The 27,736-nt window shown below is 53.0% G+C and overlaps 3 protein-coding genes across 9 annotated transcripts in view; 1 reads left to right on the plus strand and 2 right to left on the minus strand.

Annotated features, from left to right (window-relative positions):
• CRTC1 (CREB regulated transcription coactivator 1) overlaps positions 1–27,736 on the minus strand; it is a 174,147-nt gene that overhangs the window by 65,615 nt on the left and 80,796 nt on the right. Inside the window, exon 1 of one of the 6 annotated variants that reach the window (XM_050769553.1) lies at positions 2,359–2,495. The exons of the other annotated variants lie outside the window; for them this stretch is intronic. The gene's annotated coding sequence lies outside the window, so the exon portion shown is untranslated. Of the gene's footprint in view, positions 1–2,358; positions 2,496–27,736 lie in introns of those variants that run through there. 6 annotated transcript variants of the gene reach the window in all.
• The window catches only part of FKBP8 (FKBP prolyl isomerase 8), a 212,805-nt gene that overhangs the window by 27,558 nt on the left and 157,511 nt on the right, over positions 1–27,736 (plus strand). The window contains exon 1 of one of the 2 annotated variants that reach the window (XM_050769666.1): positions 12,817–12,820. The exons of the other annotated variant lie outside the window; for it this stretch is intronic. The gene's annotated coding sequence lies outside the window, so the exon portion shown is untranslated. Of the gene's footprint in view, positions 1–12,816; positions 12,821–27,736 lie in introns of those variants that run through there. 2 annotated transcript variants of the gene reach the window in all.
• Positions 8,430–27,736, minus strand: part of REX1BD (required for excision 1-B domain containing) — a 280,166-nt gene continuing 260,859 nt past the window's right edge. Inside the window, exon 4 of the transcript XR_007721536.1 lies at positions 8,430–9,901. The gene's annotated coding sequence lies outside the window, so the exon portion shown is untranslated. The remainder of the gene's footprint in view (positions 9,902–27,736) is intronic.

Raw genomic sequence — 27,736 nt, forward strand, 5'->3', positions numbered from 1 at the left:
GTATTTTTAGTAGAGACAGAGTTTTGCCATGTTGGCCAGGCTGGTCTCAAACTCCTGACCTCAAGCGATCTGCTCGCCTTGGCCTCCCAAAGTGCTGGGATTACAGGAATGAGTAACTGCGCCCAGCTAAGAGGGGTCTCTTTTTGGGGGGATGAAATGTTCTGGAGCTGGGTAGAGGTGATCACTGCACAATATTGAGAAGGTACTAAATGCCACTAAATTGCATACTTTAACATGGCTAATTAGGGCTGGGCATGGTGGCTTATGCCTACAATCCCAGCACTTTGGGAGGCCAAGGCAGGCAGATCACCTGAGGTCAGGAGTTCTAGATCAGCCTGCGCAACATGGTGAAACCCTATCTCTACTAAAAATACAAAACAAATTAGCTGGGTGTGGTGGTGGGTGCCTGTAATCTCCCTACCAGGAAGGCTAAGGTGGGAGAATCACTTAAACCTGGGAGGCAAAGGCTGCAGTGAACCAATGTCACGCCACTGAACTCCAGCCTGGGCGACAGAGTGAGCTCCTGTCTCAAAAACAAACAACCAAACAGATGTCTAACGGGGCCAGGCACAGTGGCTCATGCTTGTAATTCCAGCACTTTGGGAGGCTGAGGCAGGAGGATGGCTTGAGCCCAGGAAGGAGTTTCAGACCAGCCTGGGCAATATAGTGAGACCCATCTCCACAAAAACTTTTAAAAATTCGCTGGCCATGGTGGTACACACCTGTAATCCCAGCTACTTGGGAGGCTGAGGTGACAGGATCACTTCAGTCTGGATATCGAGGGTGCTGGGATAGAACTACTGTACTCCAGCCTGGGCAACAGAGCAAAACCCTGTCTCGAAAAATTAAATAAAGGCTAATTTTTATGTTATATGTATTTTATATCAGTGAAAAAAGTATAAAGGAGAAATAAAAAGTATACCCAAGGTTCTGGCAGTGTGGGGGTGGGTGGAGGGGCCCAAAGTAGACCACCCTAGTGCCTTCTAACCAGGAAGCCACCCCGGCCCCGAGGACGTCAGCTGCTGATCCAAGACCCTTGGCCATAAGCTTCTCAGCCATCATTCACCCCCTCCCAAGGCAGCCGGGAATGGGCGGAACTGCCCGGCACCCACCCCAGGACCAGCGCGGCTGCCCCACCCACTACAGCCCAGAGGCTCTTGGGCCCACGTCAGAGCCTGTAACCTGGCAGGCAGGAGCAGGAGCGTGGCCGGCCGCAGCTGTGGCCTTCCTGAGGTCTGAGAAGCATTTTTATAAAAATGCAAACTGGTGGCCAGCTGTTACTTTTTTTTTTAAGTTAACTTAAACATCAGAATTGCTTGGCTTCTCCTGAAACGCTGGAAGTGCCGACAACTCAGGGCCCGGATTCCTGGCAGGCGATGGATGCATCCCCAGCTCCCGCCCAGCCCAGGCATGGAGGCGCAGGATCGGTGCCCTCATGCTCCCCTCCAAGGCGGCCCTGGGGCCGCCAAGGCCAACACGTCCCACTGCCCCTCACTCGGGTCGGCAGCTGCGTGGGCTGACCCAAGGCCTGGAGGGAAGGACACCCCCACCAGCCCCCGAACAAGAAGTCCTCCCAAGCCCCTCCCTGAGAAGTGGGCCACCTGGGACGGGAAGGTTCAGCGCTAGGATGCCGCATGTGGCCAAGCAAAGCTGGGAATGCGGGTCTCACCCTGAGCCAAAACCCCAAGGAAATTCACTGCAGCTCATCCAGCAGTTAACTGTTAGCAGCCCTGGCCACAGTGGACTCCCCATCAGCTGGAGGCATACAAAGCCCTGGGGAGGGGGCACTATGGCGTGGGACAGGGAGAAGAAAGAGGGGTGACTGGCCAAGCCTGGGCATGGGCTTTCTAAACAGTCAAGGATGAGGCCAGGTACGGTGGCTCACACCTGCAATCCCAGCACTCTGGGAGGCCAAGGCAGTGGATTGCCTGAGGTCAGGAGTTCGAGACCAGCCTGGGCAACACGGCGAAACTCAAATCCCGTCTCTAGTAAAATACAAAAATTAGCTGGGCACAGTGGTGGGTGCCTGTAATCCCAGCTACTGGGGTGGCTGAGGTAGGAGAATCACTTGAACCCTGAAGGCGGAGGTTGCAGTGAGCCAAGATCGAGCCACTACACTCCAGCTTGGGCGACAGAGTGAGACTGTCTCAAAAAAATAAAAATAAAAAATAAAAATAAATGTAAAAAATAAACAGTCCAGGGTGCTTGAGGGTGTGACCCTCGCTACCCTCTGACCCAAAGCCCCCATGGGAGCGAACAGCTAAACATGGCCAGGAGCCCAGCCAGCCGCCCACTCACACTGGCTCCTGGCTCCCACCCCCTCCAGCAGCCCCAGAAAACCCTGCAAGTCCAGCTCACCCGGAGGGATGGTCCCTTTCAAGAAGGATCTGCTGGCCAGGCAGTGCCCCCAGGCAGCAGGACGAGAGGCCAGGGAGGGATGTCGAGGCACAGGGAGTCCATAGCAGGGGAAGCCACAAGTCCTTGATGGCCCAGGACAAGCTGTGCTGGCTCAGATAGGCATGGGCCGGGCAGCTGGGTGGGTAGATGGAGGAAGGAAGTGGGGGATTTCCGAGTGAGTGGGGCTATGCAGAAACAAGCCAGAAATGGAGTGGCGGGAAGGTGGCCAAGGAGGTGACGCTGGACCTGGGAAGAGCACTCCAGGCAGGAGGCCCCGTGAGCACAAAGGCCCTGGTGTCACACAGTGACCATGACAGGGGCCTGCCAAGGAAGCCAGGGTGGGCAAAGAAGTTGGGGGTGGGGCCTGGCGGGCTCAGAGCCTCAAGAGAGCTGAGCCTTGTGGGACCCCACCCTGGGTGGGACAAGAAGCCACCGGAAGGATTTAACCAGGAGTGACCTGAGCTGCCCTCCCTGCGGCAGAGTCACTGCTGCTGGAGGAGGCAGGACCAAGGGGCCAGGGCAGGGCAGGCAACATAGGAGCAGCAGCCCATCCATGGCGGGGGACGTCCCAGGCCTGTCCCAGGCCTCGGCCCTGGGAGCCCTCAGGTCCTAACTTCAGGGCTCCTGATCCTGGCTGCATTCCAGGCTGGGGGTCCCAGCATGAGGAAGCCCGCCCAGGGCAGATGGGACCCATCTCCCCCAGGTGGAGTCCTAGGTGCACTGCCAGCTTCCCAGAGGACCTCAGGAGCGGTGTCCGCAGGTACAGAGGCTCATCCCAACTCCCACCCAAGGCCTTGCTCAGACACAGCCCCCAGCCACCCTCAGACGCCCTCTCTGCTCCCTCTCAGCCCCAGGCAGATACTGCCCTTCTTACCCTGCTGTCTCCCTCCTTTCTGTTCAGGCCCCAACTTGGGCCTGGAGGCTTCTCCCACTGAAGCTGTCCTGGCTCCTGCCACCTGGCCTGTTCCTTGCGCCAGGAGCCACACCCCACTGCTGCAGCCCTTCTCCCACTGCCTGAGGGTTAGGTGTGGGGGCAAGGTGTGCATAAAAAGGCACATGAGGGGACATCAGGACAGAGGATTAGGGGCCAGGTGAGGGGAAAGGTGGTCCCTGTGTGAGGGAGGCTGTGAGCACCAGACTGGGAGGCCCTGTCCCCTCGGCTACCACCTCCTCATGTGCACCCTGCCAACACCAAGCCTCTGCAGTTGCTGTGCCCACTGCCAGGTGCACCTGTGTCTCTGGGCTCCACGGGGCTCCTCCCATGCCATGCCTGGCACCTGCTGCTCCAGGAACAGCCCCGGGACCCTGCACCTCCGGGCGCCATGCGGGCTCAAAGGAGGTACTGGGCGGACATTTACCCACTGCACCCATGACGCCTTCCCCTCAGCCTTCCTCCCGGGCCTAGAGACAGCACCCCATGGAGGACAGGGCAGCAGGGAGCAGAAGGGAGGAGTTGCCAGGGTGGCCACATGGCTGCCTGAACTGAGCACAGCTCTGGGCTTGCCACGGTGTGGGACTCTGGTATGAGGGCAGGGTGGCCAAGTAGGGGCGGGAAACCAGGGTTCTCCTGCTTCTGGGCACCGCCCAGCTGGGGGCAGGGCCAGCATCCATGGAAGATACCACAGGGTCCCGAACAGCGGTGGGACAGGAAGGGCCGGCGCCGCAGGAGCCCTGACTTCAGTCCCCACGCTCTGTCTGCCCCTCAAACTTGGCTCCCAGAGGATTCGGCCTCTGTGCTTCTCACGTCACTCCTTATTGTCAACTAACTCCCAAGTGCCACCCCAGCCCTGCTTCCAGAATATTCCCTGAGATGCCCCAGGAGACTCCTCCAGCCCAGCAGCCCCTTGCCAGGCTCGTCGTGGCCCCAATTCCCCCATCCCATGTGCCCAATGCACCTGGCCCTGGCAGACAGAGCTACGATCTTCCTGATGCTGATGTAGAAGCCAGAAACCCCTAATGTCCCACTACAGAGCTCTCCTCCTCCAGGCAGCCCTCTCAGCAAACATGGCTCCCTTCACGGAGCACTATCTGTGTGAGCTACAGTCCTGAGGACTGTTCATGCATTGACAGAGTTAACCCCCTTCACGGCACATCTTACAGACAGGGAAACTGAGGCATGGGCCAATTATGGGCTTGCCCGGGGTCACATCGCTGGGAGGAGGAGAGCGTGACTTCTTTTTGTTGCTGTTGTTTTAAATAGAGACAGATCTGACTACGTTGCCCGGGCTGGTCTTGAACTCCTGGGCTCAAGTGATCCTCCTGCCTTGGCGTCCCAGGAGTGGTGGGATTACAGGCATGAACCACTGCGCCTGGCCACAACTTAATATTTTAGAGGTGGTAATACTACCCAAAGCAGTCTAGATTCAATGGAATCCCTACCAAAATACCATTTTTTGAAGAAATCGAAAAAAATCCACCCTAAAATCCACATGGAATCTCAAGGAATGTGAAAAAGACAAGACAATCTTGAAAAAGAACCAAATTGGAGGACTCATACTTCATGACTTCAAAACTTAACTACAAAGCTACAGTATTCAAAACAGTGTGGTACTGACATAAAGACAGACATCAAGACCAATGGAATAGAATAGAAAGCCCAGAAATAAACCCTTACATATATGGTCAAGTGATTTTCAACAAGGGTGCCAAACCATTCAACGGGCAAGGGACGGTCTTTTCAACAAAACGGCTCTGGGAAAACAAGATCTCCACATGCGAAAGAATGAAGCTGTGCCCTGACCTAACACCATATACAAAAATTAACTTAAGACGGATCAAAGATCTAAAGCTAAAACTATAAAAGTAAAAAACTAAAACTGTAACTCTATAACTAAAACCATAAAAGCTAAAACTATATATGCTAAAACTATAAAACTCTTGGAAGAAAACAGAGGAAAAGCTTCATAACACTGGATTTGGCAATAATTTCTTGGATCTGACACCAAAAGCACAAGCAACAAAAGAAAAAATACATAAACTGGATGCTGCCAAAATTAAAAACACTTGTGCATCAAAGGACGTAATCAACAGAATGAAAGGCCCCATTCCCACGGAACGAGAGAAAATATTTGCGAATCATATAGTTGATAAGAGATTAATATCTAAACTATAAAAAGAACTCTTACAACCCACCAACAAAAAGAAAAACGACCCAATTTAAAAATAGTCAAAATGTGAATATACTAAAAAGCCCTAAAAAACAAGGGCAAAGGACTTGAATAAACATTTCTCCAAAGACACACAAATGGCCAATAAGCACATGAAAAGATGCTCAACAGCACTAATCATTAGGGAAATGCAAACCAAAACCACAATCCCTATCAAAATATCCTTTTTTGCAGAAATAGAAAAAAATCCACCCTAAAATCGATACGGAATCTCAAAAAACCTCAAATAGCCAAGACAATATTGAAAAAGAATAATGAAATTGGAAGACTCACACTTCTTGATTTCAAAACTTAACTACAGGCCGGGTGCGGTGGCTCAAGCCTGTAATCCCAGCACTTTGGGAGGCCGAGACGGGCGGATCGCGAGGTCAGGAGATCGAGACCATCCTGGCGAACACGGTGAAACCCCGTCTCTACTAAAAAAATACAAAAAACTAGCCGGGCGAGGTGGCGGGCGCCTGTAGTCCCAGCTCCTCGGGAGGCTGAGGCAGGAGAATGGCATAAACCCGGGAGGCGGAGCTTGCAAGTGAGCAGAGATCGCGCCACTGCACTCCAGCCTGGGCGACACAGCGAGACTCCGTCTCAAAAAAAAAAAAAAAACAAAAAAAAAAAAAAAAAAAAAAAAAAAAAAAAAAACTTAACTACAAAGTTACAGTAATCAAAAGAGTGTGATCCCGGCATAAAGAGAAACATAAAGACCAATGGGGCCAGACACAGTGGCTCATGCCTATAATCCCAGCACTTTGGGAGGCCAAGGCGTGGGGATCCTCTGAGGTCAGGAGTTCGAGACCAGCCTGGTCAACATGGTGAAACCCCGTCTCTACTAAAAATACAAAAATCAGCTGGGTGTGGTGATAGGCACCTGTAATCCCAGCACTACTGTACCCCAGCCTGGGAGACAGAACAAGACTCTGTCTCAAAAAAAAAAAAAAAAAAAAAAACACCAATGGAATAGAATAGAAAGCCCAGAAATAAACTGTCACATATATGGTCAAGTGATTTTCAAGAAGAGTGTTAAACTATTCAATGGGGAAAGGATGGTCTTTTCAACAAATAGCTCTGGGAAAACAAGATCTCCACGTGCAAAAAGAAAAACAACCTAATTTAAAAATAGATAAAGTATGAATATACTAAAAAGCAGCCGGGCGCGGTGGCTCAAGCCTGTAATCCCAGCACTTTGGGAGGCCGAGATGGGTGGATCACGAGGTCAGGAGATCGAGACCATCCTGGCTAACACGGTGAAACCCCGTCTCTACTAAAAAATACAAAAAAAAAAACTAGCCGGGCGAGGTGGCGGGTGCCTGTAGTCCCAGCTACTCGGGAGGCTGAGGCAGGAGAATGGCGGGAACCCGGAAGGTGGAGCTGCAGTGAGCTGAGATCCGGCCACTGCACTCCAGCTTGGGCGACAGAGCGAGACTCCGTCTCAAAAAAAAAAAAAAAAAAAAATACTAAAAAGCACCAAAAAAAAAAAAAAAGAGAGAGAGAGAGGAGCAGGAAAAGGGCACAGGATTTGAATACACATTTCTCCAAAGACAGACAAATGGCCAAGAAGCACATGAAAAGATGCTCAGCATCACTAATCATTAGGGAAATGCAAACCAAAACCACAATCCCTATCAAAATATCATTTTTTGCAGGAAAAAAAATGATATTAGGATTAGTAGATATTAGTAGACATTAGGATGGGCTACTATCAAAAAGTCAGAAAATAACAAGTGCTGTTGAGGATACGGAGAAATTAAAATCCTTATGCACCATTGGTAGGAACCTAAAATGGAATAGCTACTACAGAGAACAGTGTGGCAGTTCCACAAAAAATTAAACATGCTGGCTGGGCGTGGTGGCTCACGCCTGTAATCTCAGCACTTTGGGAGGCCAAGGCAGGCAGATCACCTGAGGTCAGGAGTTCGAGACCATCCTGCTGAACATGGTGAAACCCCATCTTCATTAAAAACACAAAGGTTAGCCAAGTGTGGTGGCGCGCGCCTGTAATCCCAGCCACTCAGGAGGCTGAGGCAGAATTGATTGAACCCGGGAGGCGGAGGATGCAGTGAGCCGAGATCGCACCACTGCACTCCAGCATGGGCGGTAGAGCAAAACTCCGTCTCAAAAAAAAATTACACATACAATTACACATGATCCAGCAATGCCACGTCTGGGAATATACCCAAACAAATTCTGAGTAGGGACTCAAAGAGATGTACACCAATGTTCACAGCAGCACTATGCACAACAGCCAAATGGTGGAAACCAGCCAAGTGTCCGTCAACAGATAAATGGATAAACAAAATGTGTCCCATCCATACAGTGGAATAAAAGCCTTAGAGGAGAAGGACGTTCTGACACATGTTACAATGTGGATGAACCTTGAGGATATTATGCTCAGTGAAATAAGCCAGACACAAAAGGACAGATCCTGGATGATTCCACTTACATGAGGTCCCTAGAGTTGTCAAACTCATAGAGGTGGAAAGTAGGATGGTGGTTGCCAGGAGCTGGGAGGGGATGGAGGGTGGGTGGTGGGTGGGGGATGAGTGGGTGTTTAATGGGGACAGAGTTTCAGTGTGGGAAGATGCAAAAGCTCTGAACACAAATGGTGGTGATGACTGCAAAACAATGTAAGGGTACTTACTAAACGCCACTAAACTGCACACTTAACAAGGTTAAGATAGTAACTTACACGTTATATGTATTTGTTTTGTTTTTGGTTTGTTTTTGAGACAGCGTCTTGTTCTGCTGCCCAGGCTGCAGTGCAGTGGCGCGATCTCGGCTCACTACAACCTCTGCCTCCAGGGTTCAAGCAATTCTCCTGCCTCAGCATCCTGAGTAGCTGGGATTACAGGCACCCACCACCACACCCGGCTATTTTTGTATTTTTAGTAGAGACGGGGTTTCAACATGTTAGCCAGGATGGTCTCGATCTCCTGACCTCGTGATCCACCCGCCTCGGCCTCCCAAAGTGCTGGGCTTACAGGCATGAGCTACCACATCGGGCCACGTGTTATGTGTATTTTACTAAATTTCAAAAAAAGAAAACGGCTGGGCGTGGTGACTCACGCCTATAATCCTAGTACTTTGGGAGACCGAGGAGGGTGGATCACTGGAGCCTGGGCAACATCGCAAGACCCCCGTCTCTATAAAAAAATTTTAAAATTTAGCCAGGCGTGATGGTGTGTGCCTGTAGTCCCAGCTACTTGGGAGATTGAGGTGGAAGGATTGCTTGAGCCCAGGAATTCCTGGCTGCAGTGAGCACTGCACTCCAACCTGCGCAACAGAGGGAGAACCCTATCTTAAATATAAAAAAAGAAAAAATACAAAAAGAAAACGAGCACTTCACTTCTGTGGGATCCCCACCAAAATCCCACAACCTCAGTCCAATTGCCAGAAAATCTCCACAAGACCACAATAAGGACATTCCACAAAACACCTGACCAGCTCTCCTCAAGAGGGTGAAGGTCATGGATGATGAGGAGACACTGAGGAACCGTCACAGATTGGAGGGGTCAAAGGAGATGCTTTGACTAAACGCAACACATCACCAGGCGCAGTGGCTCACGCCTGCAATCCCAGCATTTCAGGAGGCTGAGGTAGGCAGATTACCTGGGGTCAGGAGTTCGAGACCACCCTGGCCAACATAGGAAAACCCCATCTCTACTAAAAATGCAAAAATTAGCCAGGCACTGTAGCTCAAGCCTGTAATCCCAACACTTTGGGAGGCCAAGGCAAGCGAATCACCTGAGGTCAGGAGTTCAAGACCAGCCTGGTCAACATGGCGAAACCCCATCTCTACTAAAAATACAAAATTAGCTGAGTGTGGTGGTGCATGCCTGTAATCCCAGCTACTCGGGAGGCTGAGGCAGGAGAATCGCTTGAACCCAGGAGGCGGAGGTTGTGGTGAGGCGAGATTGCACCATTGCACTCCAGCCTGAGCAGCAACAGCGAAAATCCATCTAAAAAAAAAAAAAAGACTATCTCCTAAGAGGCCGGGTATGGTGGCTCAAGCCAGCACTTTGGAAGGCCCAGGCAGGAGGAGGATCACCTGAGCCCAGGAGTTTGAGACCAGCGTGGCCAACACAAGGAGACTCCTGTGTCTACAAAAGAAAAATATTAAAAATTAGCCAGATGTGGTGGTACATGCCTGTGGTCTCAGCTACTCAGGAGGCTGAGGCAAGAGGACTGCCTGAGCCCAGGAAGTTGAGGCTATAGTGAGCCGAGATCGCACCACTGTAGTCCAGCCTGGGCGACAGAGCCAGATCTTGTCTCAAAAAAAAAAGGCCGGGCAGGGTGGCTCATGCCTGTAATCCCAGCACCTTGGGAGGCTGAGGCGGGCAGATCACCTGAGGTCGGGAGTTCAAGACCAGCCTGACCAACATGCAGAAACTCCATCTCTACTAACAATACAAAATTAACTGGGCGTGGTGGCGCATGCCTGTAATCCCAGCTACTCGGGAGGCTGAGGCAGGAGAATTCCTTGAATCCTGGAGGAGGAGGTTGTGGTGAGGCAAGATCACGCCACTGTACTCCAGCCTGGGTAACAAGAGTGAAACTCTGTCTCAAAAAAAAAAAAAAAAAAAAAAAAAAAAAAAAAACCGCCGGGCGCGGTGGCTTACGCCTATAATCCCAGCATTTTGGGAGGCCAAGGCGGGTGGATCATTTGAGATCAGGAGTTGGAGACCTGCCTGACCAAAATGGTGAAACCCCATCTCTACTAAAAATACAAAACAAACAAAAAAAAATTAGCCGGGCGTGGTGGTGCACACCTGTAATCTCAGCTACTCAGGAGGCTGAGGCAGGAGAATCGATTGAACCCAGGAGGTAGAGGTTGCAGTGAGCCAAGATGGCGCCATTGCACTCCAGCCTGGGTGACAGAGTGAGACTCTGTCTCAAAAACAAAAACCAAAAAATCCTATCTCATAAGAAACAGTTAACAGCAATGAATACTCCCCCAGGTGAAACTAAACAGATGACCCGTAAGCCACAGAGTGGCAGCTGTCACACTCTGGGCCAAGGCACGGAGGTGAACAAGGTGCAATCCTGCTCTCACTGTTGCCCCGAGTAGCAGCTCAACAGCTGGTCTCGGCCAAGCAGGCATCTTTCAAGGTGTGCACCCACCACTGCCGGGCACGGGGCCAGGCACTTTGCGTGGATGCATCATCTAAAATCCATGTGATGACTCCTCAAGGGGGCTCTGTGAGCACCCCCTTTTTATAGCCAGGAAACTCAGGCACAGAAGGGACGGACTGTTTGGCAGGAGCCAACAGAGGTGCACAGAGCAGCGTGATGAGCTCTGGGACTCAGTGCCGGGGAGCCCCCCAGCAGGCAGCCTCCACCCCACGGTGGACCTTCAGGCTCCTCCCTCTGCCCTGGCTGAGCCGGCAGTGAAGAGATTAGCAGGCTCCTTGCCGAACAGAGGCCAAGGCCGCCTGGGCGCAAAGATAGGCTGTTGGGACCATAAATCATCCCCGGGGTCTGTGCATTTATTCCGTGATGATTTAATGAGCCACTCCTGTCCTAACTACAGCCACCAATCCCACCTGCCTGGAAGGACAGAGGGGATCCCCGCAGCGACGGAAGCGGGATGCGCACAGATGCGAAAGGACTCAATGGTGTAACGCAGCAGGGAGCCTCTGCCTTCAGTCACTTGAGAAAGACGCTGAAGCAGACACAGAGCCCCTCCGAGGTTCCGAGATTCCGCAGGTCCCTGCAGCCCAGGGAGGCGGACAGCTCGCGTGTCTTTGAGGACACGCTCGGCCTCCCCGAGTCCCCAGCCAGAGGGACGGCCAGCCCCACAGAGCCAGTCCCGGGCGCCCTGCCTGGCTGTGCTGATACTTCCTCCCAGAGATTTCCGGGCGAATGACCAGCTGGCATGCACCCACCCACCCTCTGCACCCAGGTGAGTGGTGCCAGATGCAGAGGAAACGGGAAGTGCTGTGGTGTTTCTGTTTTCAATTTTAATCGAAGTTTTGAAACATAAATGATTTCTTTATTTTCATTTTTTTTATTACCAAAAAAAAAAAGTGTGGCAGACAGCTTCTGGCAGCAAGAACCCTGGCAGGAAAGGGAAGAGAAGGGAAGCCTGCAGAAGTTCTCAGGGAGGCTTCGCCCCGTTGCCGGGACCCCCCCGAGCATTGTGGTGGTCTCTGGGCTGTTCAAATACCAGAGTGGGGTGTACGGATAATGGACGGGGTGGCCAGGATATGGGCACAGGGTATTAGCACACTCAGTGGGAGAAGGCCCACCCTTCCAAGTAGACTCAGCCCCTCTGGGCCTCACCCCAACCTTCAACCCCACCCCACGGGGTGAAACTCCTGGGACCAGCAGAGGTGTCAGGACCCAAGTACAGAGAAGGGAAAATTTTATGTAGTAAATGAGGACCTGAAGCCTCTCAGCTGCTATAGTGGTGACTTTCTCTGGTATGGGGCTCCCTGAGATGGAAGACACAGCCACTTAACATAACCCTTCTGTCGCCAACCCTCCTGGGGAATCAGGCTCAGGGTCCGTAGGTGTGAGAGCTGCAGAGGTGAGGTTCAAGTCTGCCACAAGCCCGCCTTTGCCAAGCCCCAGGTCATCATGGAGCCCCAGCACCCACTATCTCCAGGGACACCTGCCCTGGCCCCTCCTAAGCCTCCTGCTGCTCCCTCCTCGTTCCTCCCAGGCCTGTCCCCACGTGGCAGCCAATGGGATCCTTGCTCAAAACCCTCCCGACCCGAGGACCAGATCTCAACCCCTCAGCCCGGCCCACGAGGCATCACCCCTAGAGCCAGGCCAGGCCAGGCTCTTCGCCTTGGCTCAGAGCCACAACCTCAGGGCCAGGGCCAGCTGGCACAGGTGTGGCTTCCTGTCACTCCCTAGGGCAGGGTCTCCAGCTGACCTGCTCTCCAAGGCGTCCCCAGGGCCAGCTCACAGGAGATGCTCAGGAAATACAAACTGACTCGAGGAATGGACTTTCCTGTCCAAACCCGCACTGCTGTGGGGAGAATTCGCCGGGCCACCCTGGTGCTTCTTATTCAGGCACTCAGAGGGCTGGGTGGGCATCACCATGCAGCCCCAGGGCCATCGCACCCCAAGGATTTGACCCTGGAACACACTGTGTTCCGTACAGGTATACAGGCTTGGGATTTGCTTAGAAAAATCTGAGCTCCAGGAAGACCACAAACTACTCTCCCACTTCAGGGCCCCTCAACAGCTGGTACGTGTTCCTGGATGGAGGGATTGAGAAGAAGACCCCACACAGCCCTCCCAGGACTGAAGGGGGGACGTTGGACCATGTGGTGAGGTACTGGCCCTCTTAGAGAGCACCTGCTTCTAGGAGATTCCAGAATGAACTGGAGACAGGCCTGCCCACAGGGAGGTCAGATTCCAGAGCCTGCTGATACCTGCTGAGCACCTGCTGAGTTCACACTGCACCTGCTGAGCACCTGCTAAACACACACTGTGTGCCGGCTGAGTGCCTGCTAAATACACACTGTGCACCTGCTGAGCGCCTGCAGAGCACACATGGTACGCCTGCTGAGCGCCTGCTAAATACACACTGTGCACCTGCTGAGCGCCTGCTAAATACACACTGTGCACCCACGGACTGCCAAGAGAGCACACACTGTGCCTGCTGAGTACACAGTGTGCACCTGCTGAGCACCTGAATACATACTGTGCACCTGCTGAATATACGCTGTGCACACCTGCTGAACACTGTGTGCCTGCTGAGCACCCGTATACACATTGTGCACCTGCAGAATACACACTGTGTGCCTGCCAAGTGCCTGCTAAGTACACACTGCACCTGCTGAGCACCTGCTTAGCACACACTGTGCATGTGCTGAGCACCTGATGAGTGCACACTGCGCATCTGCTGAGCACCTGATGAGTACACACTGCGCATCTGCTGAGCACCTGAGTACACACTGCGCATCTGCTGAGCACCTGATGAGTACACACTGCACCTGCTGAGCGCTTGCTGAGTACACACTGTGCCTGCTGAGCGCCTGCTGAGTACACACTGTGCCTGCTGAGCACCTGCTGAGTACACATTGTGCACCTGATGAGTACACACTGTGCACCTGCTAAGCACTTGCTGAGTATACACTGTGTTCCTGCTGAGTACACACTGCGCCTGCTGAGCTCCTGCAGAACACAAACCGTGCACCTGCTGAGGACCTGCTGAGTACACACTGCAGAACACACCATGGGCCTGCTGAGCACCTGCAGAACACACACTGTGCACCTGCTGAGCGCCTGCAGAGCACACATGGTATGCCTGCTGAGTACCTGCTAAATACACACTATGCACCTGCTGAGTGCCTGCTAAATACACACTGTGTACCCACGGAGTGCCAAGAGAGCACACACTGCGCCTGCTGAGTACACAGTGTGCACCTGCTGAGCACCTGAATACACACTGTGCACCTGCTGAATATACGCTGTGCACACCTGCTGAACACTGTGTGCCTGCTGAGCACCCGTATACACATTGTGCACCTGCAGAATACACACTGTGTGCCTGCCAAGTGCCTGCTAAGTACACACTGCACCTGCTGAGCACCTGCTTAGCACACACTGTGCATGTGCTGAGCACCTGATGAGTACACACTGCGCATCTGCTGAGCACCTGAGTACACACTGCACCTGCTGAGCGCCTGCTGAGTACACACTGCCTGCTGAGCGCCTGCTGAGTACACAATGTGCCTGATGAGCACCTGCGGAATACACACTGTGCACCTGATGAGTACACACTACACCTGCTAAGCACTTGCTGAGTATACATTGTGTGCCTGCTGAGTGCCTGCTGAGTACACACTGCGCCTGCTGAGCTCCTGCAGAACACAAACTGTGCACCTGCTGAGCACCTGCTGAGTACACACTGCAGAACACACCATGGGCCAGCTGAGCGCCTGCAGAACACACATTGTGCGCCTGCTGAGTACCAGCTGAATACATACCATTAGCCTGTTGAACACCAGCTGAGTACACACCGTGTGCCTGCTGAGCATCTAGTGAGCACCTACTGAACATCTGCTAAACATTTCCTTGTGTGGGCACCAAGTGCCTCTTGCAGGCCTGCTGTGTCCCCGTCAAGCACCTGCTGGATGCCTGCCAAATGCCTGCCTAGTGCCAACTGGGTACACCATGTGTCCACAGTGGCCACACCTCCAGCATCTCAGCAGTAGTGAGCACCTAGTGAGTATCTATGCCAGGCCCCATTCCAGATACACCACATAGGCATTCACGTCTCACCATGATCCAATGAGGCAGAGACCACTGTGACCCCTACTTCACCAAAGACAGCAGGGCCTCCCGGGTTGGGCTAAGTGCATTGGCTCATGCCTATAATCCCAGCATTTTGGGAGGCCAAGGAGGGAAAATTACTTGAGGTCTGGAGCTGGAGACCAGCCTGACCAACATGGTGAAACGCCATCTCTATCAAAAATGCAAAAATTAGCCAGGTGTGGTGGTGCACGCTTGCAATCCCAGCTATTCAGGGGGCTGAGGCAGGAGAATTGCTTGAACACGAGAGGCAGAGGGTGCAGTGAGCACCACAGCACTCCAAAAAAAAAAAAAAAAAAAAAAAAGCTTCCCAGGTCTAAACTCGCCCAGAAGGAAGTGAGGTGGGGGCTGAGGCTGACTGTGTGGCCCTGGCTGGGCACCGATGGGGCTGCTTCCCCCAGTGCCAAGTGCTTCTGAATCCCTCCGTGCAAGAACCCCAAGGAGGAGGCCCTGGCCACGCTTCGTTTCTAGTTGGCAAATAATAAACATTGGCTCTCAGGCATCCCTGGCCCTCAACGCATATGGCACTTCCTTATTTACACACCTGGACCCCCATCCAGTTGCTGGCACCACAGCCACACTCAGAAGAACAGGGCACCCACCTCCACCCAGGGGCCACGCAGGACCTGTTGAAGGTCAGAGACATACCCCAACCAGAAATAAAGTGGGGGTTTGTTCCATTCCATGAGCTCAAAGGCGAAGCAGGACTCTCTTACCCCCCACCCCTCCCCTGTGATTCTGGTTCCCACACTGCAGCCTGGGAGTCCCCCACCCACTCTCCCAATAATCCCTGTCACCATCACCTCCCAAATGCCAAGTCTTTCTCCGTGAGTGGCACACTTTCAGCTGCTCGCCCTCCTCCCTACTGCAGGGGGCTCAGGGACACACAGGTGGGGCCATTCCCAGGCAGGCACCTTGGAGAGGCCCCCACTTCCCCAGTACACGCACTGGGACAAACACAAGGAATGTTTAGGTTGAAAAAAACCAGGGACGACCTCTATACTTCTCAACAGATGAATATGAACTGAGGCTCAGCGTACAACAAGGTCCTCCACAAGGGCCTTGGAGTCAGACACGGGTTCAATCCCAGCTCCTTCTCCCACCGTCAGCCATGTGATCTCCTGTGCCTCAATTTCTCATCTGTGCCATGGGGGCAGGCAACAGGCCCTTTCTCATGAGTTACTGCAACAATCCACTGTGCACAAATATATGGATTCTAGCAAGACCAGTTCCTGCCACTGTCCCTCACATTGCTATCCCACTAGAACCTTCCATGGCTCCACGTGGCAGGCCCTGGCTCCGGGCCCTCCAGCCACTGTCATACCTCCTCTGAGGGCCACTTCCTCGGCACACAGACTTCCAGCAGCCTGAACCGCCCTGCCCCACCCTGACCAGCCGGCTAACACCCAGAACTCCGTGACCCGGCAGAAACACACAGGCTGCGGGGTTAGTCTGACCTGGGTCAGATGGCAGCCTCTCCACTCCAGCGCTCTGTGACATTCCCTCTCCAGGCCTGCCTCTCCCTCTGTAAACTCAGGAGGATGCCACTGGCTGCCTGGGACAGTCACGTACTGCAGGATCCAGGTTTGCATCTCATGTAGCCAGCAGCCTCTGCCCATCCCTCTGCACCTGCATGCTCCCGGCACACACAGGGCCTGACACCAGGGCTTCTGGATTGTGACACTGCTGACACTTAGGGTTGGATAATTCCCCACGGTGGGGCTGTCCTACGTACTGTAGTGTTGAGCAGTATCCTCAGTCTCTGCCCACTGGATGCCAGTAGCACCCCCATCCCCCGTCGTGACAACCACAAATGTCCCCAAAAGTTGCCAAATGCCCCCAGGGGCAGAATCGGACCCAGGTGAGCCCTCCACTCTGCACGGAATAACCTGTGGATTTTGATGTTTCTCTGACCCTGGGTTCAGGCCAGTGTCTCTACTCTCCCCAGGGAAGACCCCACTCGTGCTGTCCATATGGCATTTTACAGAGTCCCATTTAAAAAAAGAAATCCCCAGGCTGGGCACAGTGGCTCACATCTGTAATCCCAGCACTTTGGGAGGACGAGGCGGGCGGATCTCGAGACCAGGAGTTCGAGACCAGTCTGCCAAACATGGTGAAACCCCCGTCTCCACCAAAAATACAAACATTAGCTGGGCGCGATGGCTCATACCTGTGATCCCAGCACTTTAGGAGGCCGAGGCAGGCGGATCACTTGATGTCAGGAGTTGAAGAGCAGCCTGGCCAACATGGAGAAACCCCGTCTCTACTAAAAATACAAAAATTAGCAGGGTGTGGTGGCGGGTGCCTATAATCCCAGCTACTTGGGAGGCTGAGGCAGGAGAATCGCTTGAACCCAGGAGGCAGAGGTTGTAGTGAGCCAAGATCTTGCCACTGCACTCCAGCCTGGGCGACAGAGCTATACTCCCTCTCTCAAAAAAAAAAAAAAAAAAAAAAAAAAAAAGAAAGAAAAGAAGTCCCTGAAAGTGGGAGAACTGCCGCCAACCTCACTCTCCTTGCTGACCACCCCCAGCCCCTGCAGCTGATGTTCCTTAACACTTGAGGTCAGCGGGCCTTAAACTGTGTGGGAGTCCCAGAGGTCGGCCAATCCCTTCTGTGAAGGGCCAGATGCGCCCGGCGCAGCGACTCACACCTGTAATCCCGGCACTCTGGGAGGCCAAGATGGGAGAACTGCTTGAGCACAGGAGTTTGAGACCAGCCTGGACAACACAGCGAGAAGACCATCTCTCTACCAAAAATAAAAAAATTAGCCGGACATGGGGGCTCACACCTGTGGTACCAGCTACTCAGGGGGCTGAGGTGGGAGGATCACTAGAACCCAGGAAGTCAAAGCCACAGTGGACCGCATGATCTCTGTTGTGTGGGACTATGCTGTTGTCCCACAAAAGCAGCCACAGAAAACGAATAAATGGTTGTGCCCCTGCTCTAATAAAATAAAGAGACGTAGTTTACAGAGCTCTGGATTAGTAAATTATCAGTTCAGTGGGTCCCAACTGGCACTTTTTATTTTTTTCTTCTTTGTTTCTTCTACTTTTTTTTTTTTTTTTTGAGATGGAGTCTCTCCGTCGGCCAGGCTGGAGTGCAGTGGTGCGATCATAGTTCACTGCAGCCGCAAGCTCCTAGGCTCAAGAGAACCTCTCGCCTCAGCCTCCCAAGCAGCTGGGACCACAGACATAAGCCACCATGCCAGGCTAATTTTTTTTTTTTTCTGAGACGGAGCCCAGGCTGGGAAGTGCAGTGGCGCAATCTCACCTCACTGCAAACTCCGCTTTTCAGGTTCACGCGATTTTCCTGCCTCAGCCTCCAGAACAGCTGGGGTTACAGGTGCCCACCACCATGCCCAGCTAATTTTTGTATTTTAGTAGAGATGGGGTTTTACCATGTTGGCCAGGCTGGTCTTGAACTCCTGACCTCAGGTGGTCTGCCTGCCTTGGCCTCCTGAAGCGCTGGGATGACAGGTGTGAGCCACTATGCCCACCCGGCCCAGGCTAATTCTCTTATTAGAACAAAACAGGCCGGGCGCGGTGGCTCAAGCCTGTAATCCCAGCACTTTGGGAGGCCGAGACGGGCGGATCACGAGGTCAGGAGATCGAGACCATCCTGGCTAACACAGTGAAACCCCGTCTCTACTAAAAAATACAAAAAAAAAAACTAGCCGGTCGAGGTGGCGGGCGCCTGTAGTCCCAGCTACTCGGGAGGCTGAGGCAGGAGAATGGCGTAAACCTGGGAGGCGGAGCTTGCAGTGAGCCGAGATCCGGCCACTGCGCTCCAGCCTGGGCGACAGAGCAAGACTCTGTCTCAAAAAAAAAAAAAAAAAAAAAAAAGAACAAAACAGAGTACATCGGTGTGCCTGCAAACAGTAAGAGTTAACCTCCTTGGTAAAACCTGTCTTGATTGCACATTTGGTGGTAGGTGCTGGCAAGCCATGAAAATGAATTTCTTTTTTTTATTTTTTTTCCAAGACAGAGTCTCACTCTGTCACCCAGGCTGGAGTGCAGTGGCGCGATCTCGGCTCACTACAACCTCCGCCACCCCGGTTCAAGCGATTCTCCTGCCTCAGCCTCCCGAGTAGCTGGGACTACAGGCGCATACCACTACACCTGGCTAATTTTTGTATTTTTAATAAAGACGGGGTTTCACTATGTTGCCCAGGGTGGTCTCGATCTCTTGACCTCATGATCCGCCCACCTCGGCCTCCCAAAGTAGTAGGATTTCAGGCATGAGCCACAGTGCCCGGCCAAAAAGTGAAGTTCTTTTTTTTTTTTTTTTGAGACAGAGTCTCGCTCAGTCGCCCAGGCTGGAGTGCAGCAGTACGATCTTGGCTCACTGAAACCTCCACCTCCCAGGTTCAAGGGATTCTCTTTTCTCAGCCTCCCGAGTAGCTGGGACTACAGGCATGTGCCACCATGCCCGGCTAATTTTTTGTATTTTTAGTAGAGACAGGATTTCACCATGTCAGCCAGGATGGTCTTGATCTCCTGACTTTGCAATCCGCCAGAGTCAGCCTCCCAAAGTGCTGGGATTACAGGCGTGAGCCACTGTGCCCAGACCAGAAAAATGAATTTCTAACTGCAGAGCCACAAGTGCCATGCCTGTCCCTGAGCCAGGGACACCTGCTCCTCACCCAGCCCTGCAGCCCCTGGCTTCACACACCCTGAGGGTCGAGGAAGCCTTCCCAGATTCCCCAGAGCAGATGGGCCTGGTTGCTGCACACCCTAACCACTTCTTTTTTTGTTTTAGACAGAGTTTCACTCTTGTTGCCCAGGCTGGAATGCAATGGCACGATCTTGGTTCACGGCAACCTCCACCTCCCGAGTTCAAGCGATTCTCCTGTCTCAGCCTCTCGAGTAGCTGGGATTACAGGCACATGCCACCACGCCCAGCTAATTTTTGTATTTTTAGTAGAGATGGGGTTTCATCATATTGGTCAGGCTGGTCTCGAACTCCTGACCTCAGGTGATCCACCTGCCTCGGCCTCCCAAAGTGCTGGGATTACAGGTGGCAGCCACCACGCCCAGCCTTCCCCGCCCCCACTCTTAGGACACAATCCAAACCCAAACACTGAGCTCCTGAGCTCCAACCCCGACCCTGTGGTCCTGATCCTTCACCCCAGGCCCTGCTCCTGCTGTCTCCCTCTGTCTCATCCAGTGTAGAGCAAGGGCCCCTGCTCCTAAAAAGGGCTGAATGTAGGGGTCACCCTGGGCCTCGGTGGAAACCCCACACAGAACCTGTGGAGCCTGCTGGAGCCGGCTGGACTTACGCATCTGCAATCGGCCGCAGCCCTGTCCTGATGCGAAGTCCACAAGGTTACCTGGTGCTGCAGGCTCTGTCAGGCCTGGGGGTCCTTGCCACTGGCTGAAGTCACAAATGACCACAAAGTGGGGGGCATGAAAAACAGAAATTAATTCCCTCACCATTCAGCAGGCCAGAAGTCAAGGGAATGGGCCGGGCACGGTGGCTCACACCTGTAATCCCAGCACATTGGGAGGCCGAGGCAGGTGGATCATTTGAGGCCAGCCTGGCCAACAGGGTGAAACCCATCTCAACTGAAAATAGAAAAATTGGCCGGGCGCGGTGGCTCAAGCCTGTAATCCCAGCACTTTGGGAGGCCGAGGCGGGTGGATCACGAGGTCAGGAGATGGAGACTATCCTGGCTAACATGGTGAAACCCCGTCTCTACTAAAAATACAAAAAACTAGCCGGGCGTGGTGGCGGGCGCCTGTAGTCTCAGCTACTCGGAAGGCTGAGGCGGGAGAATGGCGTGAACCCGGGAGGCGGAGCTTGCAGTGAGCCGAGATCACGCCACTGCACTCCAGCCTGGGAGACACAGCGAGACTCCGTCTCAAAAAAAAAAAAAAAAAAAAGAAAAATTACCCAGGTGTGGTGGCAGGAGCCTATAATCCCAGTTACTTGGGAGGCTGAGGCAGGATCGCCTGAACACGGGAGGAGGAGGTTGCAGTGAGCCGAGATCACGCCACTGCACTCCAACCTGGGCAACAGAGTAAGACTCTATCTCAAAAACAAACAAACAAAAAAAGGCACTGGCAGGGCTATGCTTCCTCCAGAGACTCTAGGGGAAGACCCTTCCTATCCTTTCCAGCTTCTGGGGGCTCCGGGCGTTTCTTGGCTTGTGACCACATCGCTCCAATCTTTGCCTCCGTTGTCACATGGTCCTCTCCCCTGTGTCTCTGTGTCCTTTCTTGTCTTTTTTTTTTTTTTTTTTTTTTGGAGAAAAGGGTCTCACTCTTTCGCCCCAGCTGGAGTGCAGTGGTACAATCATGGCTCACCACAGCCTTAACTCTTGGGCTCAAGTGATACTCCCGCTTCACCCTCCCAAGTGGCTGGGACTACAGGTGCACGCCACCACACCTCGTTAATTAAAAAAATTTTTTTTCATAGAGATGAGTTCTCACTTTGTGGCCCAGGCTGGTCTCAAACTCCTGGCTTCAAGTTATCATCCCATCTCAGCCTCTCAAAATGTTGAGATTACAGGCGTGAGCCGCTGTGCCCGGTCCCCCTCCAACTTTTTCTTTTCTTTTTTTTTTTTTTTTTTTTTTTTTTTTTTTTTGAGACGGAGTCTCGCTCTGTGGCCCAGGCTGGAGTGCAGTGGCCGGATCTCAGCTCACTGCAAGCTCCGCCTCCCGGGTTCCCGCCATTCTCCTGCCTCAGCCTCCCGAGTAGCTGGGACTACAGGCACCCGCCACCTCGCCCGGCTAGTTTTTTGTATTTTTTAGTAGAGACGGGGTTTCACCGTGTTAGCCAGGATGGTCTCGATCTCCTGACCTCGTGATCCGCCCGTCTCGGCCTCCCAAAGTGCTGGGATTACAGGCTTGAGCCACCGCGCCCGGCCCAACTTTTTCTTTTCTTTTTTTTTGAGACAGGATCTCACTTTGTCACCCAGGCTGGAGTGCAGTGATGTGATCATAATTTACTGTAACCTCAAATTCCTGGGATCAAACAATCCTCCTGCCTCGGCCTCCGAAAACTCTAGGATTAGAGGCATGCACCACCACTCCCAGTCCACTCTTCAGTTTGTTTTTTTTTTTTTTTTTTTTTTGAGACGGAGTCTCACTCTGTCACCCAGGCTCGAGTGCAGTGGCGTGATCTCGGCTCACTGCAAGCTCTGCCTCCCGGGTTCACGCCATTCTCCTGCCTCAGCCTCCGGAGTAGCTGGGACTACAGGTGCTTGCCACCATGCCCGGCTAATTTTTTCGTATTTTTAGTAGAGACGGGGTTTCACCGTGTTAGCCAGGATGGTCTCGATCTCCTGACCTCGTGATCCGCCCGCCTCAGCCTCCCAAAGTGCTGGGATTATAGGCGTGAGCCACTGCGCCCGGCCATGGCCCACTCTTCATAAGGACACGAGTCACTGGATTCAGGGCCACCCCCCAGGATGATCTCGTCTCTAGATCCTTACCTTAATGATATCTACAGAGACGTTTTTTTCCAATTAAGGCCCAATTCACAGGTTACAGGGCTAGGAGGTGAGCAGATGTTTTTTAGGGGCCACCATTCAGCCTGCTGCAGGGCATGCAGCTCACAACCTGGGGAGTACTGAGACAGCTGGGCTTTTTGGAGGGGCCAGGGGAGTGATGAAGATGAGGGCAGCTCGCCCCACCTGCTGCTCGGGGAGCAGCTCAGGGAGTCCTGCCTGTATACGGAGGCTGTGGATGGCAGCAGACAGCTGAAGCAGCCGGCACAGAAACAAACGGCGCCAAAGCCAGGACTGGAGGGCGGGCTCCACACTCAGCTAACTGAGCCACCGCTGCGCTGTGCCTGCAGCCCAGGGGCCCGTTTTACTCCAGCCTCTGCAAAGCCACCAGCTTCACAGGGTAGGTAAGAGCAGGAGAGTGCCCTCCTTCAGCCCCGTCCGTGCCACCATGACTGTTTTGCCTGGTTACTTTTTCTGGCCCAGGTGCTTCTGCCTGAGGTCCTCAGTGATCAGTCATAGGAGGAATCCCCAATGTCCTGAGCCCCTGACAAGCAGACGACACGCCCCTCCTCCCTTCCCCTCATCCCCAACAACCAATACTCCAGCACATCTGGGTGGCTCTGCCGCAGAAATGCCACCAAATCCACCGCTCCCGGTGACCCCCTTGCTCCAGCCATCACTCCCCCTGATCTGGACATCTGCAGCAGCTGCTCACACCACACCCAGCCCACTCACAGCCACAGCCATCCTCCTAAACCACACGGTGTTCTCAAATGGATAAATGGAGAGTTACCAGAAGACCTGGCAACTCCACCCCAGCACATGCTCTGAGAAATGAAGACATACGGCCGGGCGCGGTGGCTCAAGCCTGTAATCCCAGCACTTTGGGAGGCCGAGGCGGGTGGATCACGAGGTCAGGAGATCGAGACCATCCTGGCTAACACGGTGAAACCCCGTCTCTACTAAAAATACAAAAAATTAGCCGGGCGTGGTGGCGGGCGCCTGTAGTCCCAGCTACTCGGGAGGCTGAGGCAGGAGAATGGTGGGAAGCCGGGAGGCAGAGCTTGCAGTGAGCTGAGATCCGGCCACTGCACTCCAGCCTGGGCGACAGAGCGAGACTCCGTCTCAAAAAAAAAAAAAAAAAGAAAAAGAAATGAAGACATACATCCACCCAAAAACATGGACACAGATGCCCACAGCAGCATGATTCACGACAGCCAAAGGTGGAAACCCGTGTTCATGGCCGGATGAATGGACAAAATGGGGTAGATCCGCACCATGGTGTATGACATGAACTATTACTTAGCCATGCCGGTGATGGTGCACAACACTAGGAATAAACTCAACGACACTGAATTTTATGCTTAAAAAAGGTCGCAATAGGCCGGGCGCGGTGGCTCAAGCCTGTAATCCCAGCACTTTGGGAGGCCGAGACGGGCGGATCACGAGGTCAGGAGATCGAAACCATCCTGGCTAACACGGTGAAACCCCGTCTCTATTAAGAAATACAAAAAACTAGCCGGGCGAGGTGGCGGGCGCCTGTAGTCCCAGCTACTCGGGAGGCTGAGGCCGGAGAATGGCGTGAACCCAGGAGGCGGAGCTTGCAGTGAGCTGAGATCCGGCCACTGCACTCCAGCCTGGGCGACAGAGCGAGACTCCGTCTCAAAAAAAAAAAAAAAAAAAAAAAAAAAAAAAAGTCGGAATAGTAAATGTTATGTTACATACATATATTGCCATCAGTTTTTTTTTTTTTTTGAGACAGAGTCTCACTCTGTCGCCCAGGCTGGAGTGCAGTGGCATAATCTTGGCTCACTGCAACCTCTGCCTCCTGGGATCAAGCATTTCTCCTGTCTCAGCCTCCTAAGTAGCTGGGATTACAGGTGTGCGCCACCGTGCCCAGCTAATTTTTGTATTTTTGGTAGAGACGGGGTTTCACCATGTTGGCCAGGATGGTCTCGAACTCCCATCCTCAGGTGATTTGCCCACCTCCTTGGCCTCCAAAGTGCTGGGGTTATAGGCATGAGCCACTGTGTCTGTCCATGCCACCAATTTTAAGAAATAAATGAAGGCCAGGTTCAGTGGTTCACGCCTGTAATCTCAGCATTTTGGCAGGCCGAGGCAGGCAGATCACCTGAGGTCAGGAGTTCAAGATCAGCCTGGCCAACATGGAGAAACCCCGTCTCTACTAAAAATACAAAAATTAGCAGGGTGTGGTGGTGGTTGCCTTTGATCCCAGCTACTCAGGAGCCCGAGGCAGAAGATCTCTTGAATTCGGGAGGCAGAGGTTGCAGTGAGCCATCATTGTGCTACTACGCTCCAGCCTGGGAGACACAGCAAGACTCTGTCTCAAAAAAAAAAAAAAAGAAAAGAAAGAAAGAAAGAAAGAAATGAAGCACTGATCCAAGTTGGAGGCTTGAAGATATTATGCTAAGTAAAAGAAGACAGACACAAAAGGCTTCGTGGTGTAGAATTCACCTCACAGTGTAGGATTCTATTGATATGAAATGTCCAGAACAAGCAAATCCATAGAGACAGACAGCAGATTAGTAGACCAGGTGCGGTGGCTCGTGCCTGCAATCGCAGCACTTTGGGAGGCCGAGGCAGGTGAATCACTTGAGGTCAGGAGTTCGAGACCAGCATGCCCAACATGGCAAAACCCTGTCTCTACTAAAAAATATAAAAATTAGTTGGGTGTGGTGGCACCTGTCTATAATCCCAGCTACTCAGGAGGCTGAGGCAGGAGAATCTCTTGAACCCGGGAGGCAGAGGTTGCAGTGAGCTGAGTTCGTGCCACTGCACTCCAGACTGGGTGACAGAGTTGAGACTCTGTCTCCAAAAAAAAAGAAAAAGAAACAAAGAAAGCAAAGCAGATTCGTGGCTGCCAGGGCCTGGGCAAGGGGGAGTCGGAAGTAACTGCTGACGAGGGCAGGGTCTCCTTCTGGGGGTATGAAATGTTCTCAAGTTGACTGGTGTTGGCTGTGCAAATGTGAATATACTAAAAGCCACTGAGTGGTGGAATGCCATGGAAATGACATCTCAATAAAGCTGTTACAAAAACAAGCAGGGCTAGGCGTGGTGGCTCATGCCTATAATCCCAGCATTCCGGTAAGCCGAGGCTGGAGGATCACCTGAGGTCGGGAGTTCGAGACCAGCCTGACCAACATGGATAAACCCCGTCTCTACTAAAAATACAAATTTACTCAGGTGTGGTGGTGCATGTCTGTAATCCTAGCTACTTGGGAGGCTGAGGCAGGAGAATCACTTGAACCCAGGAGGTGGAGGTTGCAGCGAGCCAAGATCACGCCACTGCACTCCAGCCTGGGCGACAGGGCGAGACTCCTTCTCAAAAAACAAACAAACAAATAAGCAGGGAAGCTTCCCAGGCCCCTGCCTCAAGGGAGATGCAAGCTCCTGCAGCCTCACCTGCCCTCCTCCCTGCTTTGCGCCCATTCTCAAACTCGCCAAGTCCTTCCCACCAAAGCGCTCTGACTGTGCCTGTCCCTGATCTGAAATGCTCTTCCCTGCTCTCTGGGGACGCCATGTCACCCCTGTCCTAGCCACTCCTAGCACATGGCTGTGCCACTTCTCTCCCAGCATGTGCCACCTTCTGAGGGCGTCTGCTTCATTTGGGTGCAGCGATGCTCTCCTGTCCCCCCTAAAACCATGCTGGCTCCCCAAGAACACAGCCCCAGTATGTCCTGTACATTGCAGGATCCCCCGCACCCCACGGTCTCCTGAGACCTGCCAGACAATGAAAATTGTCGCTTGATGGAATGAACGCGCTGCCCCAACTTTACAAGTTAGGATTCTACGGCCTAGAGGGGTTGAGAAACCCGCCTAATGTCACACAGCAGAGTGCCATAGTTTTCCCTGCCTGTCACGCTGACCCAAGCCTAAGAATGGGAGGGAACGCCCGCACACCCACCCCTTCGCCCTAAGACCTGCAAACAGTCTCCCAACTTTACGCCCTGTCCCCCCACCGAAGGGCGCAGCCCTTCGGTGCTTGTGCCCTGGTGAGGTCCCTGTCTTCTTCCAGCCAAACATCTGCTGACTGGCCTTCCACGGCAGCAAGACACCTCAGGTGCCATCACCACCGGCAACTGTGAACAGACACGCATGAGTGACTGCTGTCCTTTGGAATTCACAGGAGAGAAGCAGGTGATGACTGGACCATGCCTCACCTGGCTGCAGGTATGGCCAAACCCCTGCTGTCTACAGTATGGGAGGCAGCACGCCACGGCTGCAGGAGGGAAGCCCGCATCATATAGGTTCAGTCACCTGCTCCGGGCACTGTGGACATGCCACTTGGACTGTGCAGTGGCCAGTCAATCTGGGAATAAGCTTGCCCACCCTGGTTGCAGCCTGCCAGAGATGGCACAGCCATACAGGTGGGTGCAAAGGATGGAACTCTACCTGACCAGGTGCAAAGTTCACACCCAGGCCCACCTCACTGTTACACCTCTAATCAAAAGTTTCTCAGTCTTGGCTGGGCGCAGTGGATCACACCTGTAATCCCAGCAATTTGGGAGGCCGAGGTGGCCGAATCACCTAAGATCAGGAGTTCAAGACCAGCCTGGCCAACATGGTCTCTACTACAAATACAAAAATTAGCCGGGCATAGTGGCAGGTGCCTGTAATCCCAGCTACTCAGGAGGCTGAGGCAGGAGAATCACTTGAACCCGGGAGGCGGAGGTTGCAGTGAGCCAAGATTGCACCACCGCACTCCAGCCTGGGCAACAGAGCAAGAGTCTGTCTCAAAAAAAAAAAAAGTTTCTCAGCCTTGGCACTGCTAACATCTGGGGCCTGATTATACCACACGATGGTGCCATCCTGTGTACTATACGGGGTTGGGCAGCATCCCCAGCCTCCACCCACCAGATGCTAGGAGCACCCCCTAATCATGATGACCCAAAATGTCTCCAGACATCACCAAGTGTCCCCTGGAGGGCAGAATCATCCCCTGCCCCAGAAAGAGAACAATGCTTTGTGTTTAAAAACCTGGTACAAGCTCACCTCTGCCCAGACCCCACACTCCTCTGACCCCACGTGGTGAAGAAGATGGGAAATGATTTCCAGAGCTGAAAGAACTGCTACTTGCATATGTTCAGAATCTTTTCTTTCTTTTTTTTTTTTTTGAGACAGAGTCTCACTCTGTTGCCCAGGCTGGAGTACAGTGGCACAATCTCAGCTCACGGCAACCTCCACCTCCCAGGTTCAAGGGATTCTTCTGCCTCAGCCTCCTGAGTAGCTGTGATTACAGGCACGTGCCACCATGTCCAACTAATTTTTGTATTTTTAGTAGAGATGGGTTTCACCATGTTGGTCAGGCTGGTCTCAAACTCCTGACCTCAGGTCATCCACTCACCTCAGCCTCTCAAAGTGCTGCGATTACAGGTGTGAGCCACTGCACCCGGCCTCAGAATTTTTCCAAATTCATTGATCAATGAATGGATAAACAAAT

This window comes from Macaca thibetana, chromosome 19 (assembly GCF_024542745.1).
Source record: "Macaca thibetana thibetana isolate TM-01 chromosome 19, ASM2454274v1, whole genome shotgun sequence".
In the NCBI taxonomy this organism is placed as follows: domain Eukaryota; kingdom Metazoa; phylum Chordata; class Mammalia; order Primates; family Cercopithecidae; genus Macaca; species Macaca thibetana.